The sequence below is a fragment of the Dermacentor variabilis genome, unplaced genomic scaffold (genome assembly GCF_050947875.1).
Source record: "Dermacentor variabilis isolate Ectoservices unplaced genomic scaffold, ASM5094787v1 scaffold_16, whole genome shotgun sequence".
NCBI lineage: Eukaryota > Metazoa > Arthropoda > Arachnida > Ixodida > Ixodidae > Dermacentor > Dermacentor variabilis.
This window is the reverse complement of record NW_027460324.1, coordinates 7,949,641-7,959,432: the sequence shown is the minus strand read 5'-3', so window position 1 is coordinate 7,959,432 and position 9,792 is coordinate 7,949,641. Positions and strand designations below refer to the sequence as shown.

At 55.7% G+C, this 9,792-nt stretch overlaps 1 pseudogene; it reads right to left on the bottom strand.

Annotated features, from left to right (window-relative positions):
• Nucleotides 1–7,810: 7,810 nt before the first annotated feature.
• Nucleotides 7,811–9,264, bottom strand: LOC142568103 (uncharacterized; annotated as a pseudogene).
• Between the last annotated feature and the right edge of the window lie 528 nt (nucleotides 9,265–9,792).

Sequence of the window (9,792 nt, the reverse complement as noted above, 5' to 3'; positions counted from 1 at the left end):
CGCTACCTGTCGCCGCAGCGCCGTCCACACACTGACCCAGCACGGGGCGGCTCTGCGAGCCCATATCCGGAAAACAAAAAGCAGCAACCGATGGAGGTGCGGTTGCTGTTCGTCGAACTGACATAGATCCTCCCCCGCCGACGAATACACCGAAAATCCTGTCTAGACGACATGTCAACGCGACGCAGCCGTGATCCGACGCCAAGAAATAACTGCAACGCAAGACAAGGGACCACCGGCCTCGACGTGCTTCTCGACGGCCATGCAATCACTGCCTTAGTCGACACAGGGGCCGATTACTCCGCCAGGGGTGGACAGAGCGCCGCCCATTTGAAGAACGTTAAGACTGCATGGGAGGGCCCACAAATTTGGACTGCTGGAGGACACCTCATTACGCCGACTGGAATCCATACGGCAAGAATTACCGTTCATGACCGGACTTACCCTGCCACCTTCTTTATCCTCCAACACTGTTCACGAGACGTCATTCTGGGTATGGACTTCCTGAACCAACACGGCCAGTCATCGACCTGAAGTCGAAGTCAATAACGCTGTCGGAACATAAGGCAATACCGCCGGAGAGCCGTCGTAGTCATCACGCCTCGAGCATGCTCGAAGATCAAGTGAGCATCCCGCCTCGCTCCAGCATTGTTATTTCGGTCGGCACCGAAACACCCGCTGACGTAGAAGGCGTCATCGAAGGCGACCAACGTCTACTGCTCAACCGCGAAATTTGCGTCGCCAGAGGGATCGCTCCACTGCACGGAGGAAACACGAAAGTGTTGCTGACAAACTTTAGCCAGGAGTTCAAGCACATCAACAAGGGCACGATGATCGCATACATCAGGGAAATTCTGTAAACCAGCAGTGCGTTTGTCCTCTCGGATTGTGTCGCATCTACCCCGACAACCTTAGTTCCCGAGCCAGACTTCGACATAAATCCAAGTCTCCCCACGATTAAGCAACAACAGGTGAGAAGTATACTTCGACGATACAAAGAGTGCTTTTCGACCTCATCAAGGATTCGACAAACACCAGTCGCAAAGCATCGCATAATAACCGAACAGGGTGCTCGACCACTCCGCCAGGGCCCTTATCGAGTTTCTACGCAAGAATGTGAAGCTATAAGGCACCAAGTCGACGAAATGCTGCGCGACGACATCATCCAGCCGTCGAAAAGCCAGTGGGCATCTGCTGTAGCTGTAGTCCTGATGAAGAAAAAGGACGAAACCCTACGTTTCTGCGTCGATTATCGTCGTCTGAACAAGATCAAGAAGAAGGACGTATACCCCCTCGCATGGAGAAACGACGCTTGGATCGGCTCTACAAAGCTAAGTACTTCTCGTCGATTGACCTCAAGTCTGGCTATTGCCAAATAGAAGTCGACGAAAGAGATCGCGAAAAGACCGCCTTCATCACCCCAGACAGCCTCTACGAGTTCAAGGTTATGCCACTTAGACTGTGCTCGGCATCTGCAACGTTCCAGCGCGTGATGGACATGGTTTTAGCAGGATTGAAGTGGCAGACCTGTCTTGTTTACTTGGATGACGTCGTTGTCTTCGCCGGAAATTTCGTCGATCACCTTAGGCGGCTTGCAACAGTACCAGAGGCCATAAAGTGATCAGGGCTTACTCTGAAGCCGAAAAAGTGCCGCTTCGCTTACGGCGAGCTTCTGTCTCTAGGCCGCGTCATCAGCAAATCTGGAGTCCGCCCCGACCCGCAGAAGACAGCTGCCATCGCAAAGTTCCCGCAGCCTATCGACAAGAAGGCAGTGCGTAGGTTTCTTGGCATGTGTGCCTACTACAGGCGAATTTTAACGCATCGCGGAGCCGCTAACGCATCTAACCAAATGTGATGTCGAGTTCAAGTGGGAAACGCAGCAGGCCGATGCATTTCAAGAACTCAAACGACGCATGCAGTCACCACCGGTACTTGCACACTTCGACGAGAACGTCGATACCGAAATCCACACTGGCGCCAGTAGCCTAGGTCTTGGTGCCGTCCTCGTCCACAGAAAAGACGGACTTGAACGCATGATTGCTCACGCTAGCCAGTCGCTGTCAAAAGCGGAAGACAATTATTCTACAACCGAAAAGGAATGCCTCGCCATCGTTTGGGCTACAGCAAAATTCCGCCCTTACCTATATGGGAGGCCATTCAACGTGGTCAGCGACCATCACGCGTTGTGTTGGCTAGCTAACTTAAAGGACCCTTGAGGACGGCTGGCATGGTGGAGCCTAACACTACAATACATCACTGTAACCTACAAGTCCGGACGAAAACACTCAGATGCCGATTGCCTATCACGCGCCCCCATTAACCCGCCGCCGCAAGATGACGAGGATGGCGACGCCTTCTTTGGAATAATAAGCGCGGAATACTTCGCCGAAAAGCAACCAGGAGACCCGGAGCTAAAAGCCCTAGTCGAGTATTTGGAAGGGCACACCGACGTTGTTCCTAGGGTATTTAAGCGTGGATTGTCTTCTTTCACGCTTCAAAAGAACCTACTCGTGAAGAAGAACTTATCACCAGACCGCGCCAACTACCTTCTTGTTGTTCCGTCGGCGCTGCGTCCAGAAGTAGTGCACGCCCTACATGACGATCTGACCGGTGCGCACCTCGGTTTCTCCCGGACGCTATCGAGGATACAAGAAAGGTATTACTGGCCGCACCTAACCGCCGATGTCGCCCGTTACGTCAAGACATGCCGAGACTGTCAGCGACGCAAGACACCACCGACAAGGCCAGCAGGATTACTACAGCCGATCGAACCTCCTCGTCGACCATTCCAGAAGATTGGGATGGATTTGTTGGGGCCGTTTCAACATCCGGGAATAAGTGGATCGTCGTGGCGACGGACTATCTCACCCGCTTCGCTGAAACTAAAGCTCTACCAAAAGGCAGCGCAGCCGAAGTAGCGAAATTTTTCGTCGAGAACATCCTGCTGCGACATGGTGCCCCACAAGTCCTCATCACCGACAGAGGAACGGCTTTTACAGCAGAGCTCACCCAAGCCATTTTGCATATAGCCAGACAAGCCACAGGAGGACAACTGCCTACCATCCGCAAACGAATGGTCTCACGGAGCGCCTGAACAAGACCCTCGCCGACATGCTAGCGATGTACGTCGACGTTGAACACAAGACGTGGGACGCGGTCCTGCCGTATGTAACATTCGCCTACAACACGGCGGTGCAAGAAACAACCCAGATCACGCCGTTCAAGTTGGTTTACGGCAGGAATCCGACGACGACGCCGGACGCCATGCTGCTGCACGTCACTGACGAGGAGAATATTGGCGTCGCTACCTATCTCCAGCGCGCCGAAGAAGCCCGACAGCTCGTCCACCTACGTATCAAGAACCAGCAGTGTACCGACAGCCGACACTACAACCTCCGACGACGCTTCGTCGAGTACCAGCCCGGCGACCGTGTTTGGGTATGGACCCCGATTCGCCGACGAGGACTGAGTGAGAAACTATTGCGACGCTATTTCGGACCGTACAAAGTCATCCGACGTATTGGCACACTGGACTATGAGGTCGTGCCAGACGGCATTTCGCATTCACAGCGGCGCCGTGCACGATCTGAAGTGGTCCACGTGGTACGCCTTAAACCCTTTTACGGACGCTGACAAAATTCCTTATTTTGTTGTTTTCTTTATTACTTTCGTTTGTTTGCAGCATCGGGTCGATGATTTTTGAGAGGGGGGTATTGACACGTGTACTTATCTTTATCGGGTGACCACGTTTCGCCGCCTAACAAATGTTATCGCACAGCGCGGGACGCGACGGCATGTATCCGAAGTTTCTGGACTGACTGACTGACTGAAAAACTGTGTTGGTCGAAGTGTTTACAGGGAGTGGGTGGAGCAGTCCTTAAGGGGCCGTTCCTTACAAAGACTAGGTGGGCTCCTCATTACAGGAGCCTATTGGCTGTAGCCGCGGCTCGGGCACGGCCGACCAGGGCCTTCTGGCTTGCCAGGTCAGAGTAGCCGAGAAGGGCCGCCTCCCAGTCCTCCCGGGTAGGGTTGAGTATAGGGGGAAGGTGCGGGGTTGATTGGCTTGGCCACACCATGTGGAAAATGACCGAAGATTTTTCCTCACAGTGCGGGCACTTCCCTGTGCACGCAGGGTCGAAATGTTTTTGGACTGCCGGGCACAACAGTGTTTTAGTATAGAGGCGAAGGAGTAAACGCTCCTCCGCCTTCGTGAGGCCCTTACAGGGCTTAGGAAAGATTGCATGGCCGTATTGGTAGTGTTGGGGTGATTTCCTTAAAGGTAAATGCCGGATTGGGGTCGGAGCCTGCAGCGAGGAGAGGCGAGTGCAACGCCCGGAGAGTGAGCGCGCGGGCAGCGGCGTGAGCCGCTTCGTTGCCCTCGAGACCCTCATGCGCGGGAGTCCATAATATCGTGCGGGACGCGGGGACCCCGAGATAATTGCTGCCTTGAAGTAAGCGGTACGCCAAATAGGGAATAAAGCCCCTTTCGATGTTTCTGCAGGCCCCTCGCGAGTCACTAATAATTACCCGCGAGTCCTGATCTGCGGCGGCGAGCGCGATGGCCACCTCTTCAGCATGTGTTATTTCTTGCGCTTTGAACGTAAGACCATTCACCGCGGTGTTTTGGTGGACGACTGCGGACGTATACCAACCCCCGTGGTGCAGGCCGGAGGCGTCCACGTAGAGTAATCCGTGCTTGTTCCCATAATGACGTGCCAATGCTTCCGCCCGTGCGAGGCGCCGGCCACTATGGTCGTCAACTGTCATGTTGGCCGGAAGAGGGCTCACGTGCAGGGCGTATCTCCAGAGTTCCGGGATGCGCACGCGTTCTTCCGTCAGTGTTGGATAATGGATGTGTAGTCGGGCAGGAAGGCGGCGACCCGACGGCGTCATTGTAAGACTTGTGTAGTGGTTCGTCAAGTGTGCTTCTCGCAGTTCCGCGAAGGTGTTGACCATTCCCAGGCCGAGGAGGCGCTGGTTGGATGTGTTGACCGGGTGGTCGAGAGCACGCTTGTAAATTTTGCGGAGAATCACTTCGAGGGCGTTCTCGTCAAAGCTGCGAAGGTGGAGGTAAGGAGTCGAGTACAACACTCGACTGGTTACGAATGCGTGCGCCAGCCACAAGACGTCTTTGCACCGTAACCCCTGCGTTTATTGGAAACCCGGCGAACCATGCGGCCCACCTGGTCCCCCAGTTTGGCCAGTGTTGTGTCGACTCGGCGGTGTTTATTTATAAAGAGTACCCAGTACTCTGATCTCATCGTGTTCTGTGATGGGTCCATTTGGGAGGGACAGTTCGATTTTGGTAGTGCACTTCGGCGAGAGGCGAATGTGCACAAATTGCGATTTGGCCGGGGAGCATTGAAGGCCGCAGCGGCGGGCGTAGGCATCCACAATCTCCGCCGCTTGCTGCAGGCTGGCTTCAATGTCTCCTACCGATGGTGATGTCGTCGGCATACAGCGCGTGCTGTATGCCTTCTACATTCCACAGCTGAGCCGGGAGTTTCAGCATTGAAAAATTGAATAGTAGGGGTGAGAGGACCGCGCCCTGCGGAGTACCTCTGGTGCCTAATTGGTAGGTCCCGTGTTCTTCATCTTGTATCCGGATGTACGATTGCCGGTCGGAGAGAAACTGCTTAACGTATTGAAACGTGTTGTGTTCACAGTTGGTTTGGGAGAGGTGCACCAGAATTATGTCGTGTGTGACATTGTCGAAAGCCCCCTTCGAATCGAGGGCGAGGACTGCCTTGTCGTTCACGGGGTGTTCGACGGGATTTAGAATTTCGCGGTCTAGTTGAAGCAAAACATCTTGCGCGGACCGGTGCGGGCGGAACCCGAACATGGTGTCTGCGAAGAGGTTTTGGTTTTCCAGAAACTCGAACAGCCTATCTCGCACCATAGTCTCCATCAGCTTTCCCGCACAAGACTTGAGGGAGATGGGGCGGAGGTCGTCCGTGGTTATGGCTTTGCCGACTTTCGGAATGAAAGTGGCCAGGGCGGGTCTTCCATTCGATTGGGAGGGGTGCCTCACCGAGCCAGATTGAGTTTATGTATGCGAGGAGCGCCTCGTAGGCCGGATCGGGAAGGTTGGCAAGTAACTTCACTGTTATTTTGTCTCTTCCCGGCACCGTTCCTCGCTTCATTTTAGTGAGGGCCGCCTTCAGGTCATGGAGCTGGAACGGTTGGTCCAGCTCCGCGTTCTCGGAACCTGCATACGAGTACGCTGGCCCTCGGGGTCCTGTTGTATACAGAAGTATTGATCGCGTACCTTGCATGCTAATTTTGATATGTCTCCGTCGAAGCTATGGATAGCACGTTGGAGATGTTTTTGTGTCTCGGCTCTGGTTTGAGTCGGATCGATCAAGGCGCGAAAGAGACGCCAGGTGCTCCGGCTAGACATTTGTCTAGCGACCGTGTTGCATCGGTCCACCCAATTCGAGTCTGCGAGCTGGGCCACGTACTCTGCCGCTCGTTGGCTGAGCTCGGCGATGCGAATTTTGAGCTTCCGACTGTGTTTTTGGCGGCGCCACCTGCGGACGAGGCTGTGCCGTGCCTGCCATAGGTGCAGGAGGTGGTTGTCAACCTCCGGCGTGGCTTCCGATAGTTGAACTTGAGTTTCTGTCGAACGAAGGTGTGAAACCAATTCTTGTGACCACGCGTGGTAACCTTGTTCGTGGATAGGGGCCGAATTAGTGTAGTTTTGCCGGAACTTGGTCCAGTCGGGTAGGCGGGCTTGGGCGTGGGATCTTGCCAATGGTTTGCTTCTGACGGTTGTGTTGAGTATGCAGTGGTCACTGCCGAGGGTTTCCTCGGTATTGGCCCATTTCGCGTGCCTAACGTTTTTGGTGAAGGTAAGGTCCGGACACGTGTCCCGAGTCACGGAGTTACCCTCCCGCGTTAGATGCGCAGGGTCGGTGTGAAGAGTCTGGCCCAGCGTGGACGCAAGTTCCGCTAGCTTGCGCCCGCGCTTCTCTTCACGCAGGTACCGCCAGAGTGTTCTGTGAGTGTTGAAATCGCCCACGATTACCAGAGGGAACCTGCCCGCAGCCTTCAGGGCGCGACTGAAGAGGGCTGCGAAAGTTTCAGTTTTGAGCTTGGGAGAACAATAGATGTTGAGTATATGTAATGGTGCGTTTAGTTTCTTAAGCGGAAGAAGGGTGACCATCACATAGGAATAATCAGCATTGAGTTCCAGATCAACCTGGTTGGCTGTATAATTTTTCTGCACGCAGATACAGGAAGAGGGGTCCTGCTGGAACGTGGTATAATTTGTAAGTGTGGCGCCACTCCCTAGCTCCTGGAGGGCAACCAGCACGGGGAGTGAAGCGAATGTTGACAGGAAAAGCCGGAGGTGCGCCCGTTCGGCGCGGGAGCGGAATCCCCGGCAGTTCCATTGGGTAACTTGGATGGGGGTGGCCGAATTGGTACGGGGACAGCGCCTAATTGGAGGGCTGTCCGCCAGGGTCATTGAAGGGAAAGACCAATTGCAGGGACGCGTCTCCGGAGCCAGCATTCACGGGGAGGGGAGCATCCTCCATTCGAGAGAGCGAGCAGCTGTCATTGTCTTCTACTTCAGTTCCAATGGTGCGGCGCGACGTTTTCGGACAGCGGCCAGACACGTCTTTGATAAGACCGCCGGTTCGTCGAACGCCAATCGAGGATTACGCGATCTGTTGTGCGACGATTTTCGGTATGTTTTCAGTTATTTTGGCAATGGCGGAGGAGATTGCCGCGGAAATTTGACTTTTAAGGGTATTGAAACGGGCGTCCATGCGTGCCTCTAGACGGGCCTCAAGGGCAGCTTCCGCGCTCAGTGCTGCCTTTGGTGCCGCGGGCTCACGCTCCATAGCCTCGGTTGCGGGGTAGAGGGGGGAGTAGCAGGCTGTTTTACCTGCGATTCCAGCAGCGCAATTTTCTTGAGCAGCGTCTCAATTTGGCCCTCGAGAGCTGCTATCTTGGCTTGTTCGGCACTGCGTGCCGCAGGGGGGAGGAGGTAGGGGAGGAGGAGGAGGCTGCCCTGCCCGTATCGCTCACCTGTGTTCCGTGTTTCACGGCGTTGGCCCAGGTGGCGACGTCGACGTGGTGGCGACCTCGACAGCTTTCCAGTGCCGCCGTGTGGTTGCGGCTGCGTCGGTGGTCGCTTGCCGGCTCCTCCAGTAGGTGGCGCCGGCTTCTCGGTGTTGCTGGTGTTGCTGTCGTCCCGGCTCGGGGACTCACCGGGGAGGCCAAGATGGCGGCCCTTCTCCTTGGCCGCCATTTTTCTCTTTGTCCCGCCCTTTGGGGCAGCCATCTTGTGTGTGCGGAATTTTGCCGCACACTCCCGCGAGTTTGTGGCGTGTCCACCGCCACAAACAGAGCACCGCGAACACACTCGTGAGGGGCCCGCACCCCCTCCACAAGCGGGGCTTGTTGCCCGCAGAGTCCGCATGTGTCCTGCTGCGTGTTGGGACAAGCATCCGCTCGGTGGCCGACAGCCCCACACAGGCCGCAGGCCGGGATTGTCCGGTAGTAGGTTTGCACTGGGATGAGCATGTTCTCATTGTGCACAAAACGCGGTTTCTCCCTCTCGGCGAAGGTTACCCGTGCTTTGTTAGAGGAGCCGAATTTCCTCACCTCGACGATGGTGCCTGCTCCCCAGTGCACCTGCTGCCGAAGCGATTCAGTGGTGTCAGAGTTGCCGACGACGATGACGCCCTTGCAGACATCGCCTCCGTCTCGTCTAAGGTATCCGTGGAGCGGAATCGCCCCACGCTCGGTGTGGATTGAGAAGTGCCCGAGGAGCTGATCTGCCGCCGCCGGGTTCGGGGTGTGGATCAATATGAGGTTTTGTTCACGGGACGGCAGAACCGTAACAGACCTTGCCACCTCAGACCCGAGGTAGGCCGTAATGGCGGCACCGTAGCGGTTCTCCGAAAAGGCTTGGTGAAGCGACACATGTTCGCGTGGCTTGAGCACGACCACGAAGTCGTCAGGGCCCGGTTTTGGAAATGGGCGAGGCTTCCAGTTGGTAAGGGCCTTGCCTTTGCTTCCCGCAGCGCGTGAGGCAGGAGGCTGCGTCTTGCCGGCCGGTGTGCCGGAGGCCGGGGCGGCGGTGGACGCCGCCGTCTTGTCTTGAACGAGCGAGCGACGCGCGACCGCTTGATTCAGAGATTAGTGCCGAAATGTCGGAATAGGAGCGGAGTTTTGATCTTCTGATGTTGAAACCGTCATCCAGGCAATGGCGTCGGGATTGTAACCCCTCAGGAATGCCGCGGGAGCCGTCATCTTACATCGGGAAGCCGGTTCCACGCCGCCGGGCGTCGGCGTCGCCGTGTGGCCGAACGGCGTCACCCACATAGGCGGGCGTAATTCGGTTGTAAAAACTTCAAAAGTGGTCCAACCTGCTGAACATTAGTATCCACATGGTCCAGACGGTTTGCTGCGTCGATTGACGTTGGTCTTGTAGGGGTGCAGAGGATTTAGCCGGGACTCCAGCCGAAAATCGACGGAGCCGATAAGCCACACGTCTGTCGCCGTCGCGCGCTAGCAGCGTCTCACCAAGTTTCTGGAAAGTTATCGATGCTTCTATCCCCTGTCTGTTGTCGCCGAACCTGGTGTTATCTGATTTCATCGCCTGACGCGAATGGTGTAGAGCTTTGTGGAAGGCACGGCGGGTCCCAACAATTAGTCTGGAACAGTCGACGACTGCTGTATAAAAGCCGACGTGCTTGACGCGCTGATCAGATTTTCGACGATCGCTGACTGTTTTCGCCGCTCTCGTTGTGCTTTAAGAGTAGCCTGTTTTGTGGACAC